This window comes from Mus caroli, chromosome 5 (genome assembly GCF_900094665.2).
Source record: "Mus caroli chromosome 5, CAROLI_EIJ_v1.1, whole genome shotgun sequence".
NCBI lineage: Eukaryota > Metazoa > Chordata > Mammalia > Rodentia > Muridae > Mus > Mus caroli.
The window spans coordinates 56,273,877-56,293,249 of record NC_034574.1 but is presented as its reverse complement, the minus strand read 5'-3'; positions in this window follow the sequence as shown (position 1 = coordinate 56,293,249).

Sequence of the window (19,373 nt, the reverse complement as noted above, 5' to 3'; positions counted from 1 at the left end):
ACTCAGGGTCACTTGCCAGCATTCAAGCAGTGAGTGGTAGGTGGGCTAACAGGATTTGAACTTGAAACAATAAAAGACTCTCTTGCAAGTTTCAGTGGACTTTGCAGTTCTTGGCCTTGTCTGGGTTTCCTGTGAACTCAGGGCACAATAATATGATGCTGCTCCTCTATTATATTTAGAGATTTTTCATACTACTTTTGATGGTTTATCTTATATTTCAACTTTACGTGATCTAAAAATCAACTGTAAGTCTTGTAACTGCTAAAAGAGTTTTTTTTTGTTTTGTTTTTTGTTTTTGTTTTGTTTTGTTTTTTTCTAATCCGACTAGTTGGTGTGAGAAAGCCCACCCATAAACGTGGGTAGTACCTTCCAGTAGCTCCTCCTGCAAAGTTTAGCCATCCTGTTTCTACCACTGCTCCACTCCTTCACAGATATTTACTATCTTCTTTGGGCTTCCATCAGAGACTGAAAACCAACAACTCTCCACTCTCCCCTTACCCTCCCCCGCCCTTAGGCTTTTAGTACCAGTTCCAAACTGCTGTGACATACAACCTTGTGCACTGAGCAACTATATAAGAAGAGAAGGGAGAGAGAGGAGGGAAGGGGGAGGTAGGAGAGGAGATTTTAGTACTCCAAAGCCCATGGTTATCATAAACAATCAAAAAGAAAATTATCGTCCTACATCTCCAATTTCTCATTAGTTTTCCTTTGAAGTTGAAATATAGGCAAAGATATATTTTCTATTTTTCCTGGTTCTTTTACCATTTCCATATCATCTCCAAATATGTGTTTCTTCTTCAACTTTGCACCACACATGGTGGACACATTGTTCCATCATTCTGCCCTCCTGCTACCTAGACGACCCTACATCTAGACTCATAAGGCTAGTTCACAGATTTCCTATGGGCTGTCAACAGTCTGAAAATAGAAGCCACATTAGCCATTTCACAGAACAAGATTTGATGTGAAACTGGCTGTTGAAGGATGTTGACAGGAGGTGTTGAAAGATGGTTACAGTTCTAGGAAGCATAAAGATGAACATGAAATAATAAATGTGAAAAGCAGCTTCCATCTTTCCAATGGGTAGAAACAACAGAAAAAACTGTAACTCAGACATCTAAGTCTGAGCCCTGCCCACCTGGTAGTAGAATTTGGGGAACCGAGAAATAAATGCACCACAAGTCTTGTTGTCACAGCCAGAAGAAGTCTATGTTATGAAACCATTGTCTCTCAAAATTCACAGATCAGAACTCCTAATGCGACCCTATTTCAAGATGGGAGAGCTGAAAAGGCAACTAGGAATAAATTACATAAACCATGTGGGTGGGTCTGTCCTGCAAGATGACTGATAAGTAGCAGAGCCACAGCTCTGAAGTAGCAATGGTAAGACGATGGCTATGGCAAGCTGCCACAGAGATGGTCCTCCAAATATTCCTTGGTTTTGAACTTCTAGCTTCCACAATTATTGCAAGTCATCTAACCTGTTGTGTTCTAGTAGGACATCCAGAGCTATTTATTAAGTTCCCTATCCATCAGTACCCTGAGAAATCAAGTGAGGAGTTTGTAGGCATAAAATTCAGAGGGAGAACACCATTAAATCAGAACTACTAACAAAAGCTGAAAGCTAACATCATGTCTTCCAGAGTGAAAGGATCATCTATAAAGTGATGCCAACAGAAAGGAAAAGTAGAATGGGGAAGGGCCTTTTTTACTCCATCTATTTTCTGTCTCCATCTGGTGAATTCTCCTCAAAGCAATTCAACAAAGCAAGAGAACAACAAGAAAACATAAATACGAAAATCTCAGTAATTAATAGGCAAAATACTACATAAGAATCTCTTGATTCATGGGCTCCTTGAGAAAAAAAGACTCTAAGTCTTAGGGGAGTACCATGCATAGGTGTTTTTAGGGTCTTTTGTTTATTCTAGAGATCATCTGGTAGAAAATCTCAGACCTAAAATAAGCCCTCACTTTGTAATGCAATAAAGTGACTGTTGCTCTCTAATTATAAAGTTCTCAATAAATGTCAGAAAACAGTAAATCTTAATATCTTAATATCCTAAACATTTGACATCACAACCTCTGTCTGCTGAGCAAAGCTCATTTGTACTTCCATAATTCTTTACTCAACAACTGTGTGGTTCAAATCACATATAAACTACATGTTTTTCAATAGATTTATTAAAAAGCCACTGACAAGTATTAGATGAAAATGATGCACCGTGCTGTGTGCAGACACTCAGTGGCTATAGGTGAGCATCACAAAATCCCAGTGTTGAGTCTGGTGATGTCTAGTAAAATGTTTGAGACCTCCAAAAGACATGTGACAGCACTGATATGATATATGGATGACATAAAAATTGAGTGGGATGGAGTTGGCATCAAAGGGCAAGAGAGTGTATTACTTATATAGAGTGAACAAACTGTGTTAAATGCAGAAAATACTTATCTTAATATAGCATAATGAACATTATCCAGTAAAGTAGATGTGAACAGCACCAGGCCAGGTTGAGATTGTGGTTTCCTGTGCAATTGAAGAAGCAATTCATCAACAAACAATTTTAGTGGTGAATAATAAAGATTTTTTTCACTGTGAGCTAACGTGTGTCAGTACTCCTGGGGGAAAAGCTATCTCTGAGCAGGATTGGGGTGCCAAAAGCTCTGGCACAGCTTCAGCTCCTGGGAACAGATGGAAAACAGAAGGTTCATGTCCCCTGATGTGCCGTGGTTCCTGGGTCCCTGGGCCCCAGGTGGGTCCCACTTAGGCCAGTTATGGCAGCAGTAGTGGTGGTCTCACCTGCAAGCTTAGTTGTGTCAGCACTCCTGGTGGACAAGCTTTGTCTGTGTGAGATTGGGGTGTGGAGAGCTCTGTCTAAGGCATTGAGTGATGAATCTTTACAAATTAATTTAATAAATGCTCTAAACATTCATTTATCAAATGACCAAACTAGTGTCAATAAAAGAGGCTCTAAATGTACCCTACCCTGTGCAATTGGAAACAGCATGAATACTAAACAATGAGTGGCTACACTGGGGAAAAATCAGAGATTATTAAATTTATGAATAAGATACAAACTTGGCCATGTCTACTTAGTTGTCCCCTGTATTAAATTATAAACTAACTTTTGTTAGGCTTGTGATTTATTTGCAATGATAAAGCTGGTTTTTTGATGTAAAGATCCTGTGAGAATTTCCCCCTGCATTTCATCCACGGCTCTACCAAGAACAATACGCAGAGAAAGAATCCATGAATTGGACTTCACATGACATCTGGTGGTTAATCGTGTGCATGGTACAAAGGCTCATTTTTCTTTTCTTCAAATATATAAAAATAGCTTCCCCAAGTTCACCTGTGTGAGGGCAATTCCTCCAAACCCTACTTTTACTCAAAGAGTCCCAAAGAACCCATTCTTTCAACAAGATTTCATTCTGCATAAGTAAGCACGAACAAATTTTAGAAGTGATGATAGTCAACTTGAGATATTTGAACCTTCTCCTGTCCGGTATCTAATTAGCCTTGGAGCTCTGAAGTATGCCTCCAAACCTAGGTACAGCATGCAATGGGAAAGGCTGGAAAATTGTTGATTGACTAAAAGCAGAAGTAAATTTTAATAACATGAAAGGTCAGTGCTAAGGTTAACAGTTTGTAAAAGTCCTTAGTCAATTAGAGGAAAACTTCATCAGCCAAAAATATATCCTAATATTTCCTTAAAATTTAAATTATAAGATTATGTATTAATTTAGACAGCTCCCTTTATTTACATTAAATATTGAAATATTAAAGTATATATATTGGGAACATTATTTGAGTATGTTTCATGTTGAAAACTCCTATATGTCCCCTATCTAGAGTTGTCCTCTGCTTTCCTCTGACTCCAAAGTTAACCTGGGAAACCCAGGTTCTCTTATAGACTGCTTTCAAATTGGAATGCCCAATAGGAAGCAATATAGGAAGCAGGTGACTGGAAGATTGAGATACTGTGTTGGTCTTGTTCATGTCTATCCTGCTCAATGCTGTCTCTCAAAGGAGCCAAGTGTTCTTCATGGCTAAAATTCCTATTGAAATTCTAGGCCTAACACTTCCTTCTGCTCTAGAACTTCCTCTGTCTAGGTCTAGAACTTCCTCTCTCTAGAACTAGAATTTCCTTCTCTGTAGAGGAATTCTTTGCTATTTTCTAAGTACAACAGCAGTCCTTTTTCGGTGGTAAAGTTTTTCTATGACTCAGAAAAATGGCTTCTAAAACAAATCTTCACTTAGACCTGTTTACTTGACAAGACTTTTGAGGATATCTTTCTAGAGATGAGACTGTTTATATACAGGGAAAAACATGAAAGGGATGGCATGAAAAGGATGAGCAGTAAAGGGCTAGAAAGCTGCCAGGCTGGATGACATGTGTCTTAAGTAAACAAGGACTTTCTCAAAGAGACACACTTAGATGCAGGAAACCTTCAAAATTATAGTATTTGTCTTGGTAAGGGAGGTTGGATGTTGTTTTGTTTTGTTTTGTTTTTATTAAATTTGGCTTTCTAAAAGTATGACTGCTTTGTTTTATAATTACTATTTGCCTGTTTGGTCCATCAATATTCAAATAGCTAGAACTTAGAGTACAATCACTACTTAATAGCTATGCAAATTGAAAATGTGTCTGAATTTTTATTTGAAGTTAACAGCTTAACAAGTGATTAGGTCAATGGTTTAATTGATTTATGGATTGATAGATGGATGAATAGATAGGCACTAGGTATTCTATTTAAATCATCTTCATATCACTTATTCTTACTTTGATTATTTTTCAGAAATATTGTGTTATATACTAAAAGAATCTCAGAATAGATTAAGGGAAGAGATATGCTGTACTTCAGAAGGTGAGCATCAAATATGTTGCAAAAAAATTGTCCAGTTTGAATTTCTATTTCTGGGATGTACATGATGACCAAAGTGACTCTGAGATGAAAGGGCTTATTTAACTTACATTTTGTGATTGTTCATTAAGGGAAGTCAGGGCAATAACTAAAGGTGGGACCCTGGAGGGAGAAACTAAGAAATAGAGAAAAGCTGTTTACTGGCTTACTTGATGGCTTGTATTCAATTACCTTTATTATATCTCCCAAGGCCAACTGCACAAGAGTGGCAACACCCATGCTGTGTGCTCTTGGTTTTATCACTAATCTAGAAAGCACGCTACAGCCTTGCCTTCAGGTCAACCTGATGGAAGCATTTTCTCCATTGAAATTTCCTCTTCCCCAGAGTCCCGAGCTAAGTTAAGCTGACTAAATAAATAAATAATAAAATCACAGAATAAAGAAATAAATTAACATTTTTTAAAATTCATGCATATTAATTACCACAAATATTTTAATGAAACAACTGAATTTCATTTGGTTCTTTCTGTTAAGTTTTGAACTTCTCCATATTTCTATTTCCTTATAATTTGTCTTAGAAAATTTTGCTATTACAATAGCAAAATTTAATATTATAATTAAATGGTGGAATATACTAAATGGTATCCAGTAGGATTAAAAAAAGCCTCATTTATGACATTTACTGATTTTATGTATAAATTCTGCCATTGGGTTCATTCACTGTGAGATTGTTTGTAGGGTAACGCTTTCTGCTTGGACTGTATCTTACTACTCCTATTTTGACACTCCTTTCTCTTCTTGTAGGTAGGAAAGAGTCTCCACTGCTAAGAGCTCATTGATTAGAAGGAGTTTGGCTGTAAGTCAGGACATTTTACCTAGCTCAATGTCCTTTCCTTTCAACATATCTTTAAAGTCCCCTTTCACAGATAAAATAATATAGGTACAAGTTTTTGACAGTCTAATATGGATTTCCTTTCAATAAGAATTGAGAGCAGCTAGAGAAAGTAGCCAAGGAGCTGAAGGTGTTTACAGCCCCCTAGGAGGAACAACAATATGAACTAACCAGTACCCCAGAGCTCTCGGCGACTAAACCACCAACGAAAGAAAACACATAGTGGGACTCATGGATCTAGCTGCATATGTAGCAGAGGATGGCCTAGTTGGTCATCAATGGGAGGAGAGGCCCTTGGTCCTGTGAAGGTTCTATGCCCAAGTATAGGGGAATAACAAGGCCAAGAAGCAGGAGTGGATAGGTTGGGAGCAGGGGGAGGGGGAGGGGGAGGGGGATTTTCAGAGGGGAAACTAGGAAAGGGGATAACATTTGAAATGTTAATAAAGAAAATATCTAATTATAATAAAGAATTGAGAGCAGAGATAATACATGTAATTATAAAATATACAAAGTCAATACATGTTTGCCACAGTTTTCATACTTATTATCTTTTTAAACACTTTTATGTTTGATATTAAAAGAACAAATGTTCATTCATACAATTAAGCTAAGCAGTAAATCCATATACAAATAGTGATCAAGTAATTAGGGAGCACAAGGTTTATATTTTTTTTCTCTAAGGTACCTGTGCTTACTGTTCACAATAATTATTATAATGTGCATTTACAGCAAGATCACAGGCTATCTGAAACGTCAAAAGTAGATGCAATCAACCTGCTGTTTTACTGTTGCATGTATACCAAGCTAGCCAATTCCCTCTGTGCTGAACGAGGGACTTTTCTAGTGAGTACAATATCAATTTCTGATATAGAAAAGGTACGTAAAATTAAATAGCAAAGTGGCTTTGGATGAAAGAAAAAAATAGTAACTCATGTTAGGAATTTATTCTGATCAATAAGAACACAAATGAAGAATAAAGAAGGAGGAAGGAGCCAGGTAGAAGGTTCTTCTAAGTTCAATAGGATGCTGACAGGGAATTTTATCTTCAACAAAGCCCAAGTCAGGCCCACTTTTGTATTGAACATGTCCCTCTGAAATCCTCTAACCAAATGAAAGGTTTCAAACATTTTCCCATCATAAGTACACAAAATACTTCCTGCTCTTGGAACTACAACATTGCCAAATAAGATAAAACACACTTATCACTAATTAATTGTTCACTAGTGTGTATTCTGATCCAGAAATAAATTATAAAAGTGAACTGTAGACAAAGGATATATAAGCACACACCCGACCCCAGGATCTATGAATTTGCTTACTGCTCTTACTGTCTCCTAAATTCAATTATTGCAAGTATATGGAATAATTCCTTAGTCACCTAAGTTCATGAAACCATGGAGGTGGACTCTCTGAGTACTTGACATAAAGGGTCCAGAAGTATACAGAGAGGCAGAGACAATCCCTAAAAGCCTGAGACTGAAATATGGAGATAGAATGAAATAGATACACATGGAAAATGCATATAACCAATGGATCTCTTGCAAAGGATGAAGGGACAAAAGACTAACTACAAATAGACAAGACCAAAGTGTAAAATGAAATCTGAGGAAATGTTTGGGAGCTGGAAAATCCATGAAGGATAAAGATGTAAATTATGTGTTGACTGTCTAGAGGCTTGAAGGGAAGAGTATGTTCTAGAATAGATAAGTGACTATGCAATTGCAGCAGGCCAACACTGCACGGAGTTTTGTTTGAGGATAGAAGGAACTATTGGCTCATCTTCCCCTTATCCAAAGTTTTCTCCTTCTAATGTGGAATACTGAATTTCACTTCATTCATCAAAACCTAACTTTCTAGCTGTGATGGGTATTCTTGGTTGTCACCATGACTGGTGACATCTGGGATTAACTAAAACCTCAAAACAGAGGGCATACATGTGATGGACTTTTTCATAATTTAAAGCAGGAAGATCCACTTTTAAATCTGGATTTTTTTTGAGGTAGGAAGATTTGCCTTTAATCTAGATCCATTAACCTGGAAAAACACACACCTTTAGTCCAGATTATTTTATTAGGGAAAGCAAACACACCTCTAACCTAGACTACACCTTCTGATGGAAGCCCATATTGGACACATGGAAGAGAAGCTATTGTTCTTTGCCTGCTTGCTCTCACCTTGCTAACAAGTTCCTTCCTTCACTGGTATTAAAGACTTCTTCTTCAGGATTCTAATATCTTACTGAAGACCAGCTGAGACATCCAGCCTGTGGACTAAACAACTGCTAAATTCCTGGACTTCTTATTCATAGGCAGTGATTGTTAGGTTAGTCAGACCACGATCAGCTTTTAAGTCATCTTACTAAACCCACTTTATTACATATCTATATTCCCTTTATTAAAAACTATATTCATTCTATATGTTCCATTACTCTAGAGATCCTTGACTAATTAGGGTTTTCTTATTTCACTAGCTTTTCTTATTTCAAAAATTTTTTTTAAAAAGAGTTTTACAAGCAGAGAAGTTTTGTATAAATTATTATTTCATTGTCACTTTAATCCAGCAACATGGCTGCTCTGGCAAGGGATCACATCCAAAGACCTTCTCTGTCTCAGATATCCTCCTGGAAAGCGAACTTGCCACAGACATTTAATCCCTCTGATTGGAATACAGATAAACCTTTAGTGTACACCTTTAATTCCCAACAGTGAGGTCTAATTGAGGGGTTGACAAAGTGACAAATCATTTGACAGAATGAGTCAGAGAGAGGATAAGCCAAATTCTTTCAAGAACAGACAGAAGAGAGGTTGCTTAAGAGCACTACAAGGAGAGAGAAGAGTGGAGTTGAATGGCTTGAATTTGATGGAGTTCAGTTTAATGCAGTTGAGTTCAGTTAGGTTACTTCAGTCAGTCTGTGCCGTTAGTAAAGTCAGAGCAGTTATTTCAGTTCCTGAAGGTCAGAGGTAGCTTTTCCAAGCAGAACAATTCGGTTAGAAGCTGAAAGACGACAATCTGAATCAGTCATCTTGGAAAGGAGTTTGAGCCAAAACAAATGAATTGAACCAGCCAGCCAGAATTCAGAAAGAGCTAGGAAGAATAAGTTATTCAGCAGTAAGTCTCAGAGGCTGGTACATTCTAGGACTAGGTTAGCAGATGGAAGCTGGAAGCTGAAGCCTTTAAGGTCCAGCTTGCAAATGATTAGATTGAATGGAACCTAGAAACTTCCATGCCTGCGTCTAGGCATAGTTAGGTAAAAATGCTCTGCGCTCAGCCTAACCCATGGATTCATATAGTTTGGGTGTGGCTCTTATCCATTCCTCTGAGGAAAGTAAACAAACATTTACACATGGGTTCCATTCTTTTGTGGTTTAATTAAAAACATTTGTATTTATCTACTTTCTTTAAAAAAAAAAACCTTTATCTTTTATTTTCAGGTGTTATAAAATATAGCTAAATTTAAATCTTAGGGCCAGCTTTTCTAGAGATGCCAAATGATCTAAAACAATAATCTCACAGAGGGAGTGTTCTATATCAAATGCCTAGAGGGTTCACAATTCTATTTAATGTCTGAATTTGTCTCAGCATTCTGAACTCTCACTGGTGGAGTTAAGCAATCTCAACGTAAAACATTCTAGAATTATTTAGCCTGCACCTCCAAAATCTTGCAAGTTTTTCTTCATAAAAGTAACTGTAAAAATGCTGGGATTAGGTTTTTAAAAGCAAGGACTCTACTCCTCAGTATTCAGTTTCTGTATGGTTTTTCCTGTTGCTGTGAGAAAACAGCTAACAGAACAATTTAAGGGGAAAAATTATTTATTTTACTATGAGATTTCAAAGGGTTAATCTGTATGACTTCGTTCCTCTGATTTTGACAAAATATAATGGCAGTAAAAATATGTGATAGAGAACAACCATTTACTTGTTACTCAAACAGAAAGCAGAGAAAAACAAGATAGGGATAGCATCCCTAAGGACCCTTTTAACATGACCTAGTTCTAAAAGCAAAGTACCATCTCAGTTTTAGAACCTCACAAAATAGTACCTCTGTTTGGGGACTAAATTTCTTGGCGTGAGCGTATAGAGAGCGTCACATATTCAAACCATGATGTGGTTTTCTAATGCCACCACTCTCCTTTCACTAGGAAAAACATATCATTTGGGCATCAGAATCAGGCAGCAATCAGTAAAACAGTTGAATTGGCCCTAAATGATCCTCAGTTTCTTTTCTAGCTCTATAAAGATTTACTCAGAGCTGGTAAAGATCACCACAGTGATCTCCTAGATAATACCTATGGTCACAGAAAAAGTCTCTAGAACAATTCGTTTAACATTTTTAATTAATTACTTTATTTCTTTACATTCCAAATGTTGCCCTCTCTCCCAGTCTCCCCTCACAAATTTCTTCAACTCGCCCCCTCTCATCTATACCATGAGAGGGTACTCCTTCCTGCCCCACTTTTTATAATCAATATTGAGAATTGTAGGGTGTCTCGAATTACCCTTTTGCTAAAAGTTTAAATTGATGAAGTGTATTTTATTATCATATATGAGCCAAGACTGACATAGTGTAATAGTCTAATTCCTTAGAATTCTACTACTCAGACAGACCATATAATGTTTATTCATCAGCAACTCTAGACATTTTTTCTAAGATTACTTCTCAGTTTAATTTTTGATGGCCTTGTCAGGTAACAGATGTCAAAGAGTTTCTTAATGTAATTCACACAATGCCTCCTAATTGAGATTTGATTAATGTTTTCTCATTAGTAGGCAGAGTTCTGGAGTTTTCAAGGAAAATACCAAATAATCCCTTTCATAACATTATATCATTGTGCACTTGATCAAGATGGAGTATTTCTTTTATAATTAATGTTTATTTTTCTCTTAAATAGCATGCTTTTGGTAGACTGTTGCTAAGTGGTATGTTTTCATTCTCCTTCCCTGTTAGATTCAGTGTGGCCAATACGTGCTGAGCTAGCCTCAGCTTGACTTCTTCTTGCCTTGGTCCCTTCAAGTCCACTGGGAAGTCAGTGAATGTTATTCTTCATCTGCATTACTGTCCTTCGACTTGTATATGACTTCTTTCTATAGTCTCCATCTTTGCTGAAATTCTCCATGTTTCTACCCACAACATCCAACTTTTCCTACAAAGCTTTACCACATCACCAAGCAAACGCTCTTTGCTGCTTCCAGTTTCCTGATCATACACAAGTGAAGCTTTGTATATTACTTTCCTAGGTCTGCCAACTTCTCCTCAGACAAATACCTTGGTTCCTGCTATGTGATGCTAACTAACTGGTAGTGATAGACAGAGGTAAGGTTCCTAAAGTGACTTGATAATGATGTATCATGGGACTTCTGTGATTTCTGCCTTACTTGTATACTGACATCAAATTTTTTCTTTAAAATTTTGGCCTTAGCTCTTCCCACAAACTTGCCAGCTCTATGTCCAATCTGTGACCTTTTATGCATATCATTTGGTATGGACTGTATCTTTTCCCTTATAAATAACTATCTTTCTTTAAGTTCAGCCTAGTTTGTGACCTAAAGTATATATTAGATACAAGAAGATTTATAATTTTCTTCTGGCTATTCCAATGTAGGCAATACTTTTTTCCAGCTCTTTATCCCTAAGCAGAAACCAAAACTTCCAGTTAATATTTAAGGGGATGCATAATAATGATTTAATAAACCTCCTTTTCCACATAGTATCCCTAAGTTTATTATGAGAATTCTAAATACTAGCCTTACTGGGGGAAATGAACTTGATTTTTCCCCCAGTAAGTTCAGTATACAGAATGTTACCCCAACACTCTGAACTTTATCTGCAAAAGGGAGATATTATACGCCCTTATTTTCTCAAGACTCCCCATCATTTTCTTAAGTAAGAGTTCATAATTATGTTAGGAAAGGATGTATTTTCACAGGCTTTTAACTGTATGCCTCCACTTTATATAATGGAATGTTGAAATTAAAACCCAGAGATACCAATTTTTCTGGGAGCAAATTGGGGCTTGATCAATCATACGAAATGCTCTTGGTTGGGAAATGGTGTTGGAAGCCCTGCAGAGTGCCTGGGCTTCACTGGATGAAGAGTACATTAATTCAACAATTTATCAGGGCTCTTGGCAAAGTATAGAATCAGCTGCTAACTGGGATAACACAGATTGAAAACACAAGCTTTCTCTAAATAGCACCCATCAAATTAGATTCCCAAAATTATTAATAGGAAGTGGAATTTTTATTTCACAGGAAATTGTTTCTGCCTGTATTAACTGGTTCTCTTTTCTAAAGAATATTTTAATTGAAATAGAATTGCATCACTTTTTACCCTCCCTCCAAGCTATCCTTACTCTAACAAAACATGCCTCCCAGTTTTGAAGTTGATAGCCTCTTTCTCCTGTTATTATTGTTACACACACACACACACACACACACACACACATACATATACATACATACATATATTTTACATAAGCTCAGCCTGCTCAATCTATTTTTGTTGCTTGAGCATGTTTGTTTCCAAGTCTGACCCCTCTCTACTAGATAACCAATAAGGAGGTTTATCCCTGGAAAAAGCCAATTCTTCTTCTAACAGTTATTAGTTGCCTGTAGTCCTTTGTCTGTGGTTGGGACACCATGAATTTTTCTCATTTTAATGTTAGTATGTCCATTGATACTGGTCTTTGTTCCAATCTTTTTTATGCAGCTATTTCTAGGTTGGATTGTTTCATAATGGACTTCTTGGTATTCTGGCTCTTACAAGCTTTATGCTCTCTCTTCTTCAGTGTTCCCTGAGTCATAGATGGAGCTTTTAGGTAAATGAATCTATTGGTGCTTAGTTCCTAGTGGTCCATTGATTTCTGTGTTACATCCAGTTGTTTTCTATGATCGTTCTCACTTGCTGTACAGAAAAGCTTTTTGGATGAGGGGTGGTAGCTCCTCTTATCCATGAGTATAATGATAAGATTTAGAATGTTAGGAATTCGGTCTAGCAAACTCACAGTACTAGATTATGGAGAGCCATGCCGTGAGCAATCACCATTATAAGATGGCACTGGCCTCCGCTGTGCCTAACTAGTAAACAAGCCTTGTACACAGGTGCGAGAGTGAACTCATGCCTAGTCACTGCCCATCTCAGGACGTAGTAATGGGGTGATGGGCGAGCAACGAATCAGGAGCTGACACGCCACATCAGGTGCTGAAACGCCATGGCTGAGGGCTATATAAGCAACGCCATTTTCTGGGGTCTGGGTCTTCCCTCCTGAAGAAGCAATAAAGCTTTTGTTGCAGAAGATTCCAGTTGTCCAAGTGTGTTCTTGCTGGCGAGAACGATAGCTCGGAACACTAGATTTCTACTCTTGGCCCATGAATTCACTAGCCCTGGGAAGCTGGCTAAATTTCTAGCACAAGGTTTTGTTTCCAGCCTGTTTAGTGGACTTGTTGAGATCAACCACAATGACCAAGGTGAGGACTAGGTTCCATGATGGCAGAATAAAGTCATGGTGAAAAAACAGAAAGCTGTTGCCCAAACATGTGTCTTGGTGGTTAGATGGCTGGTTTCTAATTGATGTTTTAGTTGTCATTTCCCAGAAGTTACATTTAGACTTGGGACATACAGTATCCTCTGTCTAGGTAAAGGAGACAGTTCCTCTATTGGAATCTCCATGCTCCTACTTTCTTTCTCTTCCCCTACTGAGAAAAACAAATAAAGGTAACAAGTCATGGCCATTAGCATTGCCTTCGTTTAGAGTCAGCTCTGCCATATAGCATTAGTGAAGTCCAGTATATTCTTAGAGTAGAAAGTACACATCATTGATGACAAGAAATTGAGTGGTTCTGGACATCACTTTAGAAATCTGCCTACCACAGAATTTGATGGAATAGAGAGAAAGCAAGCTTCAGAATTAAGGACAGAAGTTTAAAAATAGAATTTTGCAATTTGACTTAAAATATCAGTTTGATGAATATTTATTTATGTAACTATCAGCAAGCTAGTAAATGGCTGAAAAGCAAGGGAAAAGGCAAATAAAAAATAGCTGACCATTTGCAAACCTATTTTGTCATGGAGAAATAAATAATAACACCAAATTGAAGGCTATCTAAGAGAATGAAATAAGATAATATACTAAAAGCCTATGATATGTAACTGGCACTCAATTAATTGATACTTACTACTAATATTTTATAGTAGAAATATATGGGCGTAGAACCCCAGCTGCAAACTGTTTCTAGCCTTGAGAAAAATTTAACTCTGTGTATGTTCCATTTATCTGTCTTCCTTCTAAAGCCTATGTGCTTACTACTCTTTTCAACATTTCTCAAAAATCTCATAGCCTTAGCAGCGAATGTACAGTTTTGTCCCTTGAGTTTGATAAATGCATCCAACTAATTCCATTGGGATAATGACAGGCTAGTGTTTCCACAAAATTTCTTGCATATTTCTTATGTATTATACCTATGTAATCCACCCTCCAACACAGAGGCCAGGGAAACATCTCTTACAGACATAATGTTGTTGTCAAATCAGGAAGAAAAGGAATTGGCAAAAACCATTCTCACTCAAATATGATCTTGTATGTTGTGGTGCACTTTGAAACCCATATTAAAGCAGGGCATCAATCGACAGGAATATGTTACCATCCCACAGCAAGGAACAGCAAACACGCTGACACACACACCATAGTCCAGCAGTCCTTAGCCATCTACTTGTACTTGTGCTATTTGGGTTTGCCTTCTTTTCTTTTTGGGTGCATCTGCCATCCTAACGTTGGTTTACAGTTGTGAGACACACTGTGAAAAAAAATGCTAGTACTCAACTCTGAGTAGAATTTATCTCAGGAAATATGAACTCACAGCTGAAAACAATATGCTAAAAAAAATCACACGATCAATTAAAAATAACTGTACACTCCGAAATACATTTTAATGCATATATGTTAGGTAGTTTTACTTGTTACCAAACCATAATAACAAAATATGGTTCAAAATATTTCAAAATTAGAAATTAATTCCTGACTCCAAAGAGTCAAGTCGGTTAGTAAACAATTACTGGAAACAGAATGGAATTCAGAGTATACCATTAATTTTGCTTATATTTACTCTTCTTTGAAATTTGAAAAAGTTACATATTGCTCCAATAATCAATACTACATTGCATTTTCATTTAAATCACTTTGCTTAAAGAAACACTGGATTTATTATAACCTTAAAGCCCAGTACAACAATTTTGGCATATTTTGTTTTGTAATTTCACAATGAGTGTTAGAGTTTGAATTTAGCTAAAAATAATTACACTCACATGCTTTGACCATATGTCACATTCCTTCCTATATTCTAATATGTTATTGTTTAAAAATAATGTAAAATGTTTTTCAGTGTGTAAAGGAATATTTTTGTAGTCCTTAGTTTATCCTTGTGTGGGACATGGGTTCCCCCTTGTGGTTATATGGACTCACTTGCATTCACTGCTTAGAAAGGAAAGTATCTGGATGTGGTAGCAACAGTGAAGCAAGGCCTTTTCATGGTGGAGGTCTGCAGTATCTGTACAAATGACCCCAAATGAATCTAAGCATCAGTGTAAAATTAATGTGTTGTATTTTAAATCTTTTAGTGTGCACAAAAACTTTGGAGCACACTTTTATTAAATGTATAGTTGAAAATGAAACTATTGAAATGTCAGTCCATGTTAGCTATTCAATAAGCACTTCCTGAGAAGCCAGAGGGTGAAGAGTTCCTCAGCTTCACTCCCTTATCTCAGCTCTGGGCTCCACAGTGCCCCGCCTTGTGGACAGATACATCTTCTCAAATGACCTCTCCAAAGGAAAAAGCCTTTGTCCTCAGCACACACAGAGCTTTCTCTGTTTAGTTTCTCCGCTCCTATTCCTCTTGGCCCAGTGCTAAGCACAAATATCAAAAATTGAAAGAGTGTTCTGGGCATGAACTAGAATACAGTGGACAATGCCCTTCAACTTCTATGGGCATATACATGACCTGAGGAAATTGACATTATGCATAGTCCAAAACTGGTTTAGAGAAGGAAAGTTTTATTTTGTGTGACTGAAATACACCCACTCTACATTCGTCTGAATCTATTTGATCAGAAAAGAAATCTATGCGAGTAACTTTATGACTGTACTTCCTAGGGCTCACTCCAAGCCAAATTAAGCAAGATTTACCAGAATCTGCCCCCAGATAACTGCTGTTTTAATACACAGCTAGTCTGAAAACTACTGTGTAGAATACAGGGGCATCATAAAGGTAGAACAAATGGGGAAGGACCACAGGAGCACTCGTGGAATACAACAAAATCAGGTTTACTGATTCATTTGAATTAAGGAGGATATATCTAAGGGATGGTCTGTGTCTTGTTATACAAAATAAAGGAGTTATTTTAGTACACAGGAGAAGGTTTATTATTTCAATAAACACAAAACAGAGCCACATGTGCAGAGGTCAGCATCAGGTCTGCCTTGCAAAGTGCACCTTAAACCTAAGGTGGGTGTGCATCCCTATATCTACAGATCTTTTATCTGGACAAAGACAGGCACCTCAGCTGTAAATAGAGAATGCTTTTCTGTGTGAAAATTGTTTCAACCTTCCAGGCAAGAAAGGGATTTCTTCCTGACTGATACAATTTCAAGTGGCAAGTTTTTCTTTTATTGGATGATTTGGAGAACAAAGTTTCTCAGTGTGTAAGGAAGCAGCAGTCACCTGCCCTGCAGGAGACACTTTACAGCTGTGATGTGTGGGGCTGGGTTGATTCCTGTGAAATTTGTGGCCAGCTTTGCCTGTGCCTTGCTGAATGGTGGAGCTGACTTTAGAATCTGAGCACATTTTTTTTTTTTATCTTTGCAAACAGGACATTTGCCTCACAAGGTTGTCTTGAGGAGAGAGAGAGAACAAATGAGTCCAGATGGCCTGACAGTATGTTCGAGTTACTTTTTCATTCATTAATTGGATAAAGAAGCCTTGAATGCCTACTATATGCCATTTTCCTTTACAAAGCTCTGGGACTGCACTGATGGATGAAAACCAAGGAATTGTGTGCAAGAATCCTCCAAGGTGACTGGGAAAAAAATACACATCAACAGACAGTAGTGATTATGTACAGACAAGTTGATAGGTTGATATTTATCTTATCCTTGGAATGCAGAAAATGAAAAAACATTGTCAAATTTATAAGCTCTAAAAGACTGGTGGGGAGTTAGGGATGCAGCCCAGGGTAGAAGAAGCCCAGGGTAGAAGAGAAAGGACTCTGAAAACATTATCGTCTAAGGTCTTATCTGTTGTTCTGTTTGTTTTGGATTTTTGAGTCAGGGTCTTATTGTGTTGCTCAGGCTGGACTTGAACTAGTCACTCTTGGTGTCACAGCTTCCAGATTAGTAGTATCCAACCCAGGTGCTACCCTGACCAGCTGAACCTCTAAGTATCAAATCAAGTTGCATTTTTTTCCCTTCTTGTATGAGTAACCAAGAAAGAAAGGTTTACAGTTGAGCACGCAGTCAAGGAGCCAAAGTTCTGCGTAATAGGAATATGTCAGTGAGCAAGAAACAAGAGCCTGACCTTTATGAGTGTGTGCACAGAAGAGGGTGCTGACTCCCAAGATGCAAGCAAGGGTAACAAGCAAAGAGACTACTTAATACATTAGATGATAAACTGGGGAGGACTGGAAGAGGTTGTGAGTCAGGGATCAAAGGACTGACATGACATCTCTGCAAATGTGCACAGCCTGCTGTGGCTTTCTGAGAAGTTAGATTACAGAAGGAATGCATGGCTAAGCAACTGGGAATCCCCCAGCCTACATGAATCCGTACATTGACCTTATGCTCTGTTTCCTTCTCCCCCCATACTGTTGGCCTTTTAACTTTAAGGAGGATGACTCTCGCCATCAATAAGCATCTCACTCCATCGCACAGTTCCTGTCTCCTCACTGAGAAAGAGGAATATCTAAATATTTAGATTCCCATTTCTCTATTCACTCTCCACATCAAGCCAAGGGTTGATTCAAGTGACTCATTCTTACCACATTTACCTTCTCAACCACCTATCCCTCTCCGTGTGAGCAGAACACTGTGGAGAGCTGTTTAAATGCGTGAATTTCATGAGCCAGTTCAGGTTAGATTCTTTTAAAGCAATATTGCACTTAAAATATCATAACAACCTTCTAAGAAGTACTAGTTTAGAAAAACAGATCTTTCGCACAGAGGTTAACTCCTTTGAAGACTGAATTATGATGTTCTCAAGGCATACATTGCTTATTTAATAAAGACTTTTCTATTTTTCTCTGAAATACTTTGGAATTTTATACTCCAGACACACCCATTTAATCAAGGTGACACTGATTAAGCACAGTAGATTTTGGTAGTTTGAATAATAAATGTTAATTTTATTTAATTTGTAAAACAATGTGCTTAATAATGAGCAGGATAAAATTGATAATAGGCTTTTTCACCGGTGAAGTTGGTGATTAATGTAAATGATAGATCATCCTTAATTCTGTTTGGTATCAAACAAGCAGCAAGACTAAATTAGCATATATATACTAAAGAGTATGCAAAGAATTTTCACAATAACAGTGTATATAACTATCTGAAAGGAGAACTTATATCTGTGTCAGTCTACAATAGACTATAATGAATAATGCTGTGGTGGTACACACCTTTAATCTCAGCACTTCGGAGGCAGAGGCAGGAGGATTTCTGTGAGTTAAAGAGCAGTCCTATCCACAGAGTAAGGTCTAGGTCAGACAGAGCTACACAAAGAAATCCTGGCTAGAAAAACAAGCAAAAAAAAATGTGTAATTTTATTTTTCCCATAATGAATTATTGAGCAATAATGCAAATGAACAAATTATGGCCATACATGGCAACATTAGTGCATTTCAACAAAACAAAACAAACATCAGAGAATACATGTTATATTTTTCAATTCAAACATTTTCTATGATTAATTATGATATGATAGGAACTTTCATGTGAAGCACTTAAAGACACTGAAAATGCACATAAGTAAGACATTCTTTTTTAAAACTATAAATTACATATAAATACATCACTCCCCTTCTTGTAAAACAAGTTTCATGAGTGTGAGGTGAGGGTATAGAGATGAATTGGCTGGGATTTCAATAAGAAACAGATGGGGTGATAAATTAGCAATAATTAAAGAATGCTTGTCTTAATAGAAGGAACTCATGGGAAGCAAAGGAATAGTGCAGCTTCTCCTGAAAGGATGCTGGTGTAAGCTCCAGTACTGAGGAAAGGAGAAAAGACAGTTACCAAACCCCAGTAGGTAAGCCCTGCTGGCAGGAGTTTAGATGAGGGCTACAGCTTTAGAATCATGGCCCTAGGAAGGAAAAGTATGGTGTGATGCAATTCACTTCTCTCCTGCCTTCCAGTCACTTGCTAGGTCTTGCCATTAAGCAAATCCAGCTGGAAGCCAGAGGTACTACTAATGTGATCGATGCAAGTCAATGCATCAGACAAAATGCAGTTACATGAGGCTGGGGTGTGGCTGTTGGGAATTCTGGAGCAGGGGAAAAAATACCTCACATTAGGCCAATTTCCCCATATTATCTAAAGAAGAGGTAGTACTGAAAGATGCTGGGCTTTTTTTTTTTTTT